Raw genomic sequence first — 14,385 nt, forward strand, 5'->3', positions numbered from 1 at the left:
ACTATAAAAAAATATCACACTTGTCTGAAAGATTGTTGCAGAACTATTCTGATGCTACTGATGAAACTGCTGCAGAATATTCTTCTATGGCTGTGTCAGTACTTTATATTATTTAAAAAAACCCATGTTCTATGTAAGTGAATTTGATTTTCTGTTGCCCATTAACTTAACAAGAATTTTCATATAATTGTTCACTTATAGAATAATTAAAAGAATATTATAAAAAGAATCCTGTTAGTAGTCCAGGCAGGTTTGCAAGTGTTAGCAGGAAGTTCAGTGGTAAGAGCTGAGTCAAATCTGAAATTCTCATTTAGCAGCTTTAATGCTACTCTAAAAGGAGCTAAACAGATACAGAGCTCTCTACACCTGTCAAAACCTCTATTGTACTCATCATTTTATTTATTTTACTGCATTATTCAAGTCCTTTGAATTCAAGTCTTCTGCACAGGAGAGGTGTATCTCATCACACCCTGAACTGAGTAGGTGAGATACACTCATTTTCCTCTAAGGAGGTGTTTCAGAAGGAGAAATAATCAGTGGAGGAAGAGAATAATTTCCTAAGTTTTGATGCTTTTGTTACATGACTGTCATCTTTCAAATTCGAGAGTTCCATCTAGAGGAATCCTATTTCATGAGTTTGGTTTTGCTGACCTTTTAATGTGTGCCGTGTTCTCTCACTGAAAATAGATTAATTCAGTCTCCTTTCTCAGTTTTCTGTGTTGAATACCTATGAGTTTCATTGTTTCTTCCTGGCAGTTTTTGAAACAACACTTTAACATCAGTATTCTCTGCTTACATTTGAAGTATCATTTCCATGTTTCTGTTTATTGAGTGTGCTGAAGAGAGAGAGAAATTTTGTTCATGTCTGACTGTCGCTTATGAATTTGTAGCCCAGAAAGTTAAAAGAAGCAGATTTTCCCATCAACAGAAATAAAATACATACTTGAGCAAAAAAAAATTTAGAGTAACTTAACGGACTCTGGCAACTCTGAAACCATTTAATAATATAGAAAATGTTGAATGCAGACAACTCCACTGAGAACTAATATTTCTGCAAATAGATATAAATCTCTGCGCAGTTTGTTTAAGGAGTCACTGTTTCCAAGTCTTTTTTTCTTAACCTGTAGAGAAATCTGGGAGAAAAAAAATACAGCTGAAATGCCAACAGAAGCAATTTGCTTTTATCTTTTGGGGTTAGGAGTTAAATTCCTGTTGATCTTTTATCTAATAAACCTCTTTAGACCCTTGTGCGGCTCAGATACTTCAGTTTATCTTTTCTAATATTCTTTGTTTGTCAAACAGAGATTAAATACCTTGGTAATGTTTAATAATGAAGTCTCATATCTAGAACTGTGCTAGGATGATCGTTGTATTCAGATGTGTGGAATTTGCCTAAGACAGAAAACAGTCAGAGAGAAAAGTTTTAGCTCTCAAAATCAGGTTATCAAAAGGGTAACATGGTGCAACTGATGGAAATGAGCTGAAGCAACCCCACTGTTTATGCTGTGAATCTTGAACTCTGCTATTGTAGCTTAATTTGATTAAAACAAAGCAAAATATATCAAAACAAAAGCACTGGAAACTTTCCCGTGGCTCAACTTTCCCAAGCAAAATCAGCATGTAGCAGCATTCCTGTGCTGTACGATCTTGACTGGTGTAGCCTTCATGTTCTGATCACTCTTTGAAGAAAAACCCTTTGACGTGTCCTTGAAAAGTAGCTACAGCAGAGATGTGGTGTTTGGGGTGCTGGGCTAGAAGTCTGAGGGCAGGGCAGCAGGGTTGAGGTTGTAAAAGCAGGGTACCCAGGCTGTGCCTGTGGGGCTCAGTGAGAGAAAACTGAGGGGACACTGCAGTGAATATTCCACTATTCAGTGGAATAGCCTGAATGTCTAATGCTAAGAACTAGTCCCTCAGCAGCAGACCTGTGTTGGAAATATCTGGTTGGAACAGTCCAAAACAGAGCTTGCAAGGCAGTGACCTACGAGTTAACTGGTATGAACGATCAGAAGGCCAGTGATTGCACTGGACCCTTGGTATCTTTTACTTAGAAATAAAGATTTCCCATTTCTGATGTGGTTCACATTAAAAACATAAGCACCTTTGAACATATAAACAACATGAATTCAGCTGAGCACAGCAGGTAAAGTGGTTTTTCTCCACTTAGCTATGTGCTTTTTTCTTTCAAACTCAAGGTACCATGAATAAATTTTAACCTAATTACCTAATTTTACCCAATTAATTAGAAACCAGATCTTATTTGTGATTTTCAACCTGAGGCTTATTTCAGTTTTGATTATATATTTACAAAAAGATAGAGTTTCTTTACAGTTGTCTTTAGTTTCTTTTTCTGCCAACACTTTCTGAAATTTTTAGATGTCATTATGAAGACAAATTAAAGTCAATTTCATAACCTCAGGCTTAAATTTGTTTGCACTTTTAATGAAGTCACATTGTGATAGGCAATCACGAGTTACTTTATCTGATCTGACACCTGCTACGTTGTTTGTGTCAGTGTTGATTTTAGAGTTTATGGTGGTTTTCCTTAACTTTCTCCCTCTTCATTTTGTAACTAGTTTTGCAATTAGGTAATTTGAGGAACTCAGCAGATGCAAAAGCGTAAGTTTTTATGATTTTTACTACCTGTTACCCTGCACTTACAAGATGAGAACCACGTGGATGTTTCTGAACAACTGCATGCAATTAGCTGTGGTGAAAAGTTTGCTTAGAAGGTATTTCAAGTTCTGCTTAAGAACATGGGTGTTTTCACAAGGTGCCTAAGGAATGCTGAAGCCTTTTGCTCCTCAGAATGTCCAGAACTGTCTGATCACACAGCAAAGCCAGGACCAATGGCTCGGGTTTAGCCACTGAAGTGGCTCAAAGCAAAGTTCTATCTGCCTTTTTTGATTTATGGTTCTCTTCAACTTGCCAGTGTAAGGTGGAGACCTTCTACAGTGAATTCCATCTGTCAGTAATCTTTCGAGCCAATATTGGTGGAAAGAGTATCTCCTTAATATTCCACTTGAAACTAGAGAGACAAACTATAGTAAAAGTCATCCTGAAGAAAGTCTCAGCATTGGCAGTCATTAATTTCAAAGAAATTTCAGTCTTTGCCAGGACCATGATCTGATGTTGTGGCCTTGTAGTCAAATGCTACTCTGTACAATCTTCACTCAAACCCAGGGACTGTGTTCTCATTTGCTCCTTTTTTGTGTGTTATTGAGGTGGTGAAATCATTGTTTGGTGCCAGCAGAAGGTCAAATTAATGGGTATGTCCAAACGTATTCAGAAATAAGTTGCTCAGTGAAGGTTGTTTATTTATTTGTGCGTATATTTGGTTTACTCACCAAGCATAACTTCAGCTCACAAGTAATAATATTTGCACAGTGTAATTTCAGGAAACACTGTGATCCATAAAGAACTTCCCAAACAAGATAACTGCGAAGAAGATTTAATTGTAACAATTTATTGTTCTTCAAAACAATGAGACTACTTAATAAAGATGAAACAAGTACTAAAATCCTGGAAGCAGGCAGTGCAAAGTCCACAGTGTCCTTAGTTTTAACCCATGCTCACCATCCATCAGCTGAAGTTCCTAACTAGCTGTCACATGAAATGTCACTCCAGAGTATGTACATTTGCTTTTTGCATGGTGGCATTTGCACTGAAATTTTCTGTCCATTGAATGTCAAGTTGTGGTCTAAACTGATTACTCCAACCCAGAGAAGCATTTAAATATACTCTAACAATGAAGTTAAGCACAGTTTAAGTGCTCCCTTAGTTGGGATCCAGGAACTGATCTTTGAATCTCCCATACCTGGTGACTCATTATATAAAAGCTCAAATTTTTAAGGCACTAAACAGCTGATTGTTGCAAAGTGCAAACTGCCCTTGTTTGAACTGCAGAGAAACTTCAGGAAGATGGACTGATACTTCCATAAATAGAGAGCAGAAAATGGATTTTTTTTTTTCCAGTGGAAAGTGTATAATTTAATCAAGGTGGAAACATTGCATAGGAATGTGCTGTTTTCAACATAATTATTTTTTTTAGAAAATAAAATCAACAATTCAATTATTTTCACTGCGGAGTCTTAGAGTCTCAGTGCTTAAATGGAAAGTATTTTTCATGAACACTCACACAGGATCAGGCTATAGCTGGCATTTGAAGGAGAATGAATGAATTAGTAGATGCTACCAAATATAATTTATAACGAATTCCCTTCCTGAGAAAGCAGCAGAATTTAAATGACTGCTTGAGTGTATTCATTGCCAGCATCTGCCAAGAATATTCATAAAAGGAGATAGGCTGGAAGTGGATTTCAGGATGATCTTTGGAGGCTCTGGCCTTCACTTTCCGTTAGATGGATACAAGGGCAGAGCTACGGGACTTTTATGTAAATTTGATTAATATAAGCCCCCAGACATATATAATGTATCTCCAGCCATCAAAGTGTGATAGAATTAGAAACAGGATAGGTGATGTACTTGTACCCTTTCCCTAAACTTCTCCTGGGGTTATACCAAGTGCAGAGGTCACTTTAATACCAATTCCTCCCCAGAGTTTTTGGCAAAAAATATCCCATGCCTTCATTGTCAATATGGCCAGTGAGAGAACTTCTGTTCAGTTTTGCCTGTTTTGGGCTCAAATATGTAAAAATTTCAGTATGAAAGGTTAAAAATTGCTGGTTTTTTGTTATGAAAAAGCAGCTCCTCCTAAAACCTGCGACTTTCAAATATTTTCCTCTGATTGGGATCTAACAAATCATTGGGAGCAGTGCAGACAGAACTGTGCTGAAGCATTCTAATGAAATGAACATTAAAGCAAAAATTGTTCTGGAACCTTAAATAGTAGGTCACTCCTGTTACTGTATTATTATTTACTTACAGATCAGATGACTGTTTATTTTTGCCTTAGCATCCCGTCGCTCTCCTTGGCTGCAAAAGCAAAATGTTGATGAGTCAGGTAGCTAAAACAAGATGCAGAATGCAGGATGCTTCAAATATTGCCAAACATTTTCTATAAGATCTATCTAATTAGAAATCAGTTTCCTACTTAGCAGCAGACAACAGATGCCTTCAGAAGTAAAGTAACTTTTATGGGTTTTATCTACATAGGCTGGATCTGGATCCTGACTATGCAAATGAATTTCCTGTAGTAGTAGGTACAATTACACATATATATTGTATATACTTGAGTGAATTTCCCTTCTTTTAATGAAACTAATTATGAACTCATAGTTCTTTTTTTGTGTGCTTCAAAATGAAGAATATCATAACAATAGTAATAATAATAATAATAAAGAACTTCATGTTAATGGCCCATACAGAGTTTATAATGTGGATAAAAGACAGCCATTTTCACTTCTTCTTCATTTGGCTTTGTTTCAACTTCAGAAATTAGCTGATGGGATTAGAGATGAACACACACCGGCCCGAAAGTTGCATTTCACCAACTGAAACTCACCTTAAGGAACCCTGAGGTTGTACAGCAGTGTCTTTCAGATGGAAAGACTTCCAGAGCAGAAGGATGATGTAAACTAGATGGAATTCTGTGAAGCTACCAAGTGAAGACCCCCATCTCCAGATTTGAAGCCAGAGAACGATGTTTGCCTGAACGCTGCTGGCAGGGGTAGCGGGGATCCTGTGATTACTCTGACGTGTCCAATACTGTAGCAAGCTGCACTGGTTTTTTGCCTCTCCAACACCTTGTTGGCCCTTTAGCACTACTGGAAGAGCTTTTGTGCTCAAAGGCAGCTCCAATGAAAATGCCTTCACGGGCCTGAGGAGCTCTTCAGTGTTTATTCTCTCTGTTTTGACATTCACCTCATGTATTTTGCCAGCTGCCTTGCAGAGACGCGTTTCTGCAACGGCTTATCCTGTAAGTTAAACGAAACAGTTAAAGCAGATTGTTGGTGACAGGAGTTGCTTTGCATTGATACACATCAGAAGGTCATTAAATCCAAATGGCAGTAGGAAAAGCTCACTGGCACAATCAGGAACTGTGTTTTGACGTAATTGATTACGCATTAGCAATTTTCAAAGGTGGGCTTTTCAATGTAGAGCTGTTGTTTGAAAAATTAACCATTCCAGACGATCTCAGAACGTGTTGATACGTATCTTTAGCTTCTTGCCATTGTGTTTGGACAAGTGTCTCATCTCCCAGCATCACGTAGGTCACTCACTGCAACTGAAATAGCAGAAGCTGATCCCTCTCCTGTTCTCAATGCAAATATTGAAAGGGTAACATGCAGCTTTATTTCTCTGACAAAACATGGAAAAACCATTTTTTCCTCATCTGGTAATTGTTCCTACTTTTCTTGTCATCTTCCCTGAAGTATTAAAAACAGTTATGCCAAGGATATTCTAAGCTAACAGTGAGAAGGAGCAGAATGCCACTAAGGCTTTAGGTGTTCCATGCCAGGTTCTTGTGGTATTAACTAACGAATCCCCACAGCACTTCCAGAACTGCAGCTAGCACTAAGCATTTTGTCTGGACCCCATCATAAATCATGAAAATCAACAGATATTCAAAGTAACTGAACCTATGTCATGTACAGGACTAGCCAGCTGGTGAAAGGGCACAGGGATGAAACCTTATTAACCAGGGATCTGATTTCGGGTCTGTGTGAGAGTTGTTGTGGCTTTTCTCTTTCCTGTTGCCTGAAGTGCTTCTTATTATGGATGCACATGTCAGAGCAAAGCATGGACATGCACTAACTCCTCTTGCATTTCTGTCCTTTGTAAAAAAGCCCAGGCCTGGCAGGCTGAGTAGAGTCACGGTGGGCTGTGGACCAGCAAAGAATAAGGACTACAGGGCTCATACCCAGGGTTTAGTCAGTAGCACCCAGGTAGTAAGTCCAGACACAAATAATTACAGCAGGGCAAGTCCTTTATGCTCTGTTTTGCTTCCCCTTTTTAATCACTTTGTATTTTTTATTGTAATCTCTGGAGGACAGGGAAAACCAATGTTGCTAAACAGTGTGGATAGAAGTTTAGCATGACTTTAGTTATTGCAAAGCCAGGAGTGACGTGGTAGAACTCCCCAAGAAACAATTCGCTGCAACTTAAAGCAAGGCAGCACTGTTCCATATCCTCTGTAAATCCTACTCTGCCATACATCTTAGATATTTTAAATATACCTTAGAGATGCTCAAACAGTGTATTAGCACTGTGCTTTCCTTGTATACATCAATATGTAAGGCGACTAAGCAAGTTCCTGAGTTACCATGGAGCTGAACTGCACAGATCTTGGGAGACAGTGAAAACTAATAAAACAGAATGAGAGAATAACTCCCAGGGAGCTGGATTTCCAAAGAGCAAATAACTGAACGCTGCATCAAATATACTTTTACCCCTTTCTTAAAAGATAACAGATGTGGATGAACTTTGCCAGTCAGATTCCTCTGCCAGGCACATCCGTGATGTAGAGTTCGGGTATTTTTTTTTTTTTTCAGAGAAAATGCGGCCTAGGATTTCCCCTGAGGTGAATTTCTGATGCCTTTGAGTCTCTGTTGGACTCTGCTAGAAACTCTCCACTTGAACACATGCAATTTCTTCCTCCTTTCATCCTGGCAAGCGCTGCCCCCAGCGCACCCACCCTCCTCTAGGGCAGCTGTGGTGCAGGAGAAAGGAAAGAGTGTTCCCTCCTGAGCAGCTCAGGAAATGGAAGCAGCCTCGGGAGAGGGTGGAATTCATTTTGCTAAATGTGGATACCTCCATGTGAGCAAGAGGTCCAAGTCAGGGGAGAGAAACTTCTGTATCCAAGCTTCTGTTTTTTGCCTGAGATGAACAGCAGCAGAGACCCCCCCATCACTGTATTGATTGGCTTGCCATCAATTAAATCTCTGCTCTGCTGGAAGCATCAGCTCAGTAGGAGAGCCTGATGCAGGACACTGTCCCTCAGCAGCCCCTGAACATCCTGCTTGGCTGTGCCGAGCATTTCATCCTGGATGTTCATGCGGGCAGGGAATTGGTGATTGATTGACAGGATCCCCTCTTGCCATTATCACCTATTCTCATAAAAACAGTTCATTTGGCTCCTTAACAATCTGAATCTGAGGAGGGAAGATAAAACTTGAAGGATGGGAGTGGGGACTTGAAGATCCCTGGAGATGCGAATGTTTCATTCTCTCTTCATAAAGTAAAATGTAGAAAAGCTTTTATTTTTCTGTTTCTTCTGGGCATTTTATATATGACTGGGTGGATTAATTTGTTTTCCAATCCAAGCAGCTTTGTTATCCAATTTAGCATAGATTCCTATGTGTATTGGGAGAAAACAGCTATACTCCAATGGGTTTTTTAAAAATGTCTCAAAAAAACTACAACTAAATTCCACAGAAATACGGAAAATTTTTAGCGAGGCTAAAAATTACTTCATAATCTGAAGTAAATATTAGGAATGCCTGTGCCTATGAGTCATGTCTTGCAGGAGAATTAACTAGCTGATCAGATTTTAACTGCTTTTTTCCTGTGAACAATAGAAGAATCTGAAATACTGAAATCTTCCTACCCCAGAAGAGCTGACACCAAGTTTCTGCTTAAATTACTGTCTGTGTTGGACTCTTTGGTCATATACAACAAACAGCCAAAATTCTACAAGAAAGGTGTTGATTTATTTAACCAAAAATAATAAAGACTCTTTTGTGAGGGTATAAAAATAAAAACACACACACACACACAAAAATAAAGCCTGTTTTCTTTGGATGAAGGGACTGTTGCCTGAAGAGGGGAATAGAATGCTGCTGCTGTTCTGCTGTGACCTTCTCTCCTCCTTTCAAGGACTTTCCTGCCAAGGGACAGTAGGTGGGGATGGGAGAGATGCTTTTTGTGGCTGCTTGTTCTCACCTTCTCCAGGGGTAGTACCTGCCACTTGCATTGCAGTGAGCAAGATTGGGGCAGTCTCCTGTTGGAAAATACAGCTACTGAACATTAGGGCTCCCCACTTCATGAGTCAAACCACTTCACCAGGACAACGTGTCATAAGAGGCACAGGAGGCAAAGGCTGGTGAAGGGACTTGAGCACAAGTCCTATGAGGAGAGGCTGAGGGAGGTGGGGTTGTTTAACCTGAAGAAGAGGAGGCTCAGGGGAGACCTCATCACTTTCTACAACTACCTGAGAGGAGGTTGTAGCCGGGTGGGGGTCGGTCTCTTCTCCCAGGCAACTATCAGGAAGACAAGAGGGCATGGGCTTAAGCTCTGCCAGGGGAGGTTTAGGTTGGATATTAGGAAGAAATTCTTTACAGAGAGGGTAATCAGGCATTGGAATGAACTGCCCAGGGCAGTGATGGATTCTCCATCCCTGGAGGTTTTTAAGATGAGATTGGATGTGGCATCAGTGCCATGGTCTGGGAACCACAGTGGGATTGGATCAATGGTTGGACTTGATGATCTCAGACCTCTTTTTCAGCCTGGTTGAATCTATGATTCTGTGATTCTATGACTGGCCAAGGAGTGCTATGAAAACCAAGATCTGTGAAAGTAGGACCTGCATATGTTTTTGGACTCTGGCAAATCTTCGGAAATCTCTTTGGGACTGAGTCCTCTTAGGATGGCAACAGAGTGCCAGGACACAGAAAACCCGAACAAAGAAGAGAAACATCTGCACTTCAGGAACTTTTTTCCTCAGAGATATGCCTGAGAAACTTGCTCCCAGGAAGGTGGATGTCTCAGAGCACCTGGCCTCTTTTGCAAGAAACTGGAAAAACACCCAGGTCAAGGCTACAGCACTTTGTAACTTTTCATGCACTGGCTCATACTAAAACCCCCTGAAGGTGGTTTAGCTATCTTGTGAAGCATCTTGGGAAGCATCTAACCCTCATTACTCTGAAAAGTAATCCTTCAAGACTCACTTAAACCACTGAATTGGAGGATTATGTTCATTGTGGTGGGGAAGTTCTGCTTGCAGCACATCGATCTTCTGATAGCCAGCAGGACCCTGTGATGAGGAGGAGGAGGAGGGAGGAACAGGATGCTATTTTTGAACTTCAGAAATCTTCCCCATAATCCATCATGAAAATTGGTGGATCATGAGGGATATCAGTTAATTTAGCTGGAGTTCAGCTGAGTTTGTTTTTCCTGGAGAAGAATTTGTACTGCATCCAACAGGGATTTTTTAATTATTTTCAGTGAAGGAGATCATGGAGGTTCCCACTCCCTTCTCGAGAGCCGGCACTGTGCAAACAAACAGCAAAATTCACTTGCCTCAGACAATTTGCAAACTATAAACAAGTACAAAAATCAGCAAACAGATTCAGCGAACAGGCTGGGGAAGCATAAAATAACAGCCAGACAGTTATGACCAGCATGAGATTATTGTGATAAACAATCTAAATTATTATTGTACATCCCTAAGTAGCCTATTCTGGCAACCCCATAATGTATGTAACACACTGTACCTTCTGCTGCTCCATATCCTTATAATTGGTTGCAAGTAATTTCTGTTTTCATCACAATATTTGATGTTTGGTGCATTCTTGATTGTTTCTTCTGCTGAATGCAGTCAACAGATGAAATTTATATTTACAGCACTTGCAGTTGTCTGGGTTCTGAAGAATTTTTGAATTCCAAGTGTTGAAAAACTGTCTTAAGTTTAAAATAAGTAAGTTACAATTAAAATAATTTAATTGACCATCAAAAAGCTTAACTTCAAAGGAATTAAACTCCCCTGTAAGATATATTGTCACCTCATAGTCCATTTGCTATAATTTGAGCACTTTTATCAGCAGAGAATCTTACCAAAGGCTTCGTGAACACGAGATATGGTTAAAAATAAAAGATCAAAGCATGCAAACAAATCCTGTTAACAAAATCCAGCAAAAGGGGATTGTTTTATAATTAAATATGAAGGCAACTCAAGGAAATATTTTGAAACACTGAAGTTGGATCACACTGTAGATTTTGGCAGGGTGAGGTATAAGTGTTGTTAAGATGTCTTTGTCCTGTTGCCACTGGTCTGACCAGAAGCCATATGTGTGGGGAATATCATTACACCTCTTCTCTCTTCTCTCCCACCAGCATTTTACTTTCTCTATGCTTCCAGATACCCTCTCAAATCTGCAGCTGAATTTAACAGAGAAAATGAGCAGCAAGCTTGAAAATATTGCATTAAAACCCTCAGCTCAGCATCAATACATGGAGGTGCCTGCTGAAAAGAGAGAGAACTTGATCAACTCCATCTCCCATGATGGAGTACCAGTCACCTGGGTCATTCAGCAAAGTTTCTCATGCCTTGCAGAAGTCGTTCAAGAAGCAGAATTTGCACTATGGGTTTTTGTAAATCCTTTTGCCACTAATGGTACCACTGTTAAACAAATCTTTTGAGGTAGCATGTGAAGGCTGTGACTAATTTGCCTTTGCCCATGGTTAAGAAATACAAACTGCTTCCCTGGACTCAGAATAATAGACTGAAATATTCCTATTTCCTGCAGATGAGTGAAAATAAGCAGATCCAATCTCAGCTGAAAGAACATAAGTAGAACAGGCCTTCATTTGTAGGGGAAAATAAACTCTGCTGATCCCATAGGTCTGGGACTATAAACAGCATCCTTTTTCTCCCAGGGCAGTGAATAATGTGAGTGCATGGTTTGAACATCCTCAAAATAAACAGCTAATCACCCTTTCTGGCCTAATTAGGTTATGTTCTGGCCCCTGGCTCTAGGTCTCATGCAGAGCAGCATTGAGGGAAGCCCTGCTCTCCTCCCGAGAAAGAGAGCCTGTCCAACTCTGTTTGTTAGTTAACATTTGCTCCTTGAGGATATCCAGCTTGAGGATCTTCCTTGCAAGCTTGGCAGATCCAAGGGCAAGAATATTCTCATTGTTTTCCGCAGAGAACAAATGTAACCCTTTCTTCCTCTCTTTGCTCATCCCACGGATGCAATGGGAGGACAAGCAAATCAGGTTTTTTTGTTGTTTGTCCTGGATGTGGATTATCTGCCTCTTTGTTGTGTATCAGCAAACTGTAACTTGCTAGATTTGTCATATGGACATTTATTCACTCTTTCCAGAAAGGTGATTTATCAGCAGTTGGTGCCCACTGCAAATGGTATCTAATCAATCCATAAGGATTGTACAGGACCCCTATTATTGCTGTGGCATTGCTGACAAGGCACTGGAGCACAGATGTGTTGTAAAACTTGCCCAAGCTGACACTGTGCAAGGAAAGAGCTGGGAGTGCAGCAGTGGCTGATTGAAGCTCACAGGCTGGACCCTGCACTGCTGAGTCCTTGGCAGGGCTGCTGTGAGTGCTGGTGCACTTCAGCTGCTGCCCTGTGATTGGGAGCAAAGAGAATTAATGCAGGAACAGATCTGTGGCAAAGGCCAAGTGGACTTTTAAGCTCTGGTTTATCAAGGCTTTCTGGGCTGCAGCATAGGGCCTGTAAGAGGAGAAATAGCTGACCAGATTCAGAGCATTGCCATATCTGCACTTTTCTAGATTTCTCTTTAGGTGTGCTTGGATCTTGGAATATGTTCCCATTTTTCACTGCTCTTTTAAAATAATTGTTCTTCTGTAACAAAACCAGACCGTCCCACCTTTAATCCCCCTTTCAAAGCTTCCTTTCATGTTAAGAACAGCTAAAGGTGCTAAGAGGACTGTTTAAACCATAATTCCTAGAGGTGCTAATTTTCTCTCTTCTACTTTCTGATCGAGGCTTGCAGTGGGGCCAGGGCAGGGCTCCTGAGGATCCCAGCAGGGCTGAACTTTTGCAAGACGATGTCCATAGGTGGATACCACCCTGGGCATGGCCAGATCCATTTCTTCTTGTCTTTGTTTCTAATCCATTGGTTGTGGGAAGCAGCATCCAGTGCCAGTTCTGAAGTCACAGACCCGTTTTAGTGCCCTTTCTCCAGATTGAGGAGTGCTTGGCACAAACCCTAGATCTGAAACTCAGATCTCTGAGCCTCTCAGGTCTATCTCCCCTCACAGTTTTCTTACCTGTGACTGCCTTTTAGGAATAACAAGCCAAGAAAGATAAGAACAGCTGAGCAAAGACATTCCTGAGCCACAGGCATTTAATTCTCTAGGACGTCCTTAGAAATAAATGTTTATATACACTGCCTGATCCCACTTCTCTGTAAGCAGTGTATTTGTTATCTGGGGGGCCAGGTGAGACACTGCTGCTGCCCTTGGCAGCCAAACCATTCCTGCCCCCTCCCCAAATACATTTTCTCACATTCACCAAGGAATTGCATCACCATCCCCAGCTGGGACTTGCTGCAGAACATTTTATAGGTGGAAAGGGAGACAAAGCTGTGATTACTCCATGGTGAGAGTTCCTTGGGGGAGAGGGCAGCGCAGGAGAGACAAAGGTGCAACAGCACAAAGAGTATTCACAGTTTAACAGATATATTTCACACTGTCACAGCATCTTTGCAAGAGCTTGGCTCCCAGTTTTGGTATCTGAACAAGTGACAGACTTCATGGAGGGGCTGTGACAGGGAGGCCTCTCCCCTCCAGCCGTGCTCTCAGGAATCTTGATGACGGATGCAAATCACTTAGACCCAAATTAAGAAAAGTATATTTAGGCACCTAGAGAAGTAAAGAGGCACTTAATAGGATTTTCAGAAGTGTATAAGCAGATTAGGCATCCAGCTCCTATTGAAATCAATGCTGATGGAGCATTTAAAAAAAAATAAATATCTTGAGGTATCTCAGCACTGTTACAGCCTGGGTGCAATTGCAGGGGATAAGTGGGCTCAAAGCCATGTTTTGTTCAAGATAAGCCTTACAAATAACAGAGCTCCCTGGTTGTACCAAGTCTCCAAAACCATGGGATCAAGTCCTTAAGGTCCACAAAAGCTGAATTATGTGGGCCTGTGAGGATAAAAGAGCAAGCCCGGGAGAGAGATGTAATGATCCCTGGTGTGCCTGCCAGAGAAGGAGCATGACTTCCACAGAGGCAGAGAGTAACACAAAAACGAGGAGACAGAGCAATCATTGGATCTTGGCTCAAGAAAAGGCCTTGCTCCAAGTTATTTTGGTTACAGAGATGGCCAGGAGGGACTAGGTGAAACAAATGCTGTCTGTTTGATTTTGACGGGGAAGCAGCACTTTTGCATTAGACCCAGAGAATCATCACCTTCTGTGGCCAGTTTCTCCCTTGGGTAGAAAGTACTTGTCAGGACCTGGATTGTGCCTCGCTCTGTGATTTATACGTGGAGTATAATTTCTGCAAAGTCAGTTCCCTGCTTTCTCTGAAACCCAGCTCCCAGTCTGTAGAGCTGAAATCAGTCCTTTTTTGCTTTACTGAGCAGGAGTGATGATACATACATTAAGGACTGCGAGGCACTGTGGTAACTGGGGCCAATTAGCTGCTACCCGAGGGCAGTAGCTCCCAGATGTGGGATATCAGACAACTGCAAACCTACAGAACTGCTAGCAGATCACTCATT

The sequence above is a fragment of the Myiozetetes cayanensis genome, unplaced genomic scaffold (genome assembly GCF_022539395.1).
Source record: "Myiozetetes cayanensis isolate MyiCay16 unplaced genomic scaffold, myiCay2020 scf5-8, whole genome shotgun sequence".
Taxonomy (NCBI): Eukaryota; Metazoa; Chordata; class Aves; order Passeriformes; family Tyrannidae; genus Myiozetetes; species Myiozetetes cayanensis.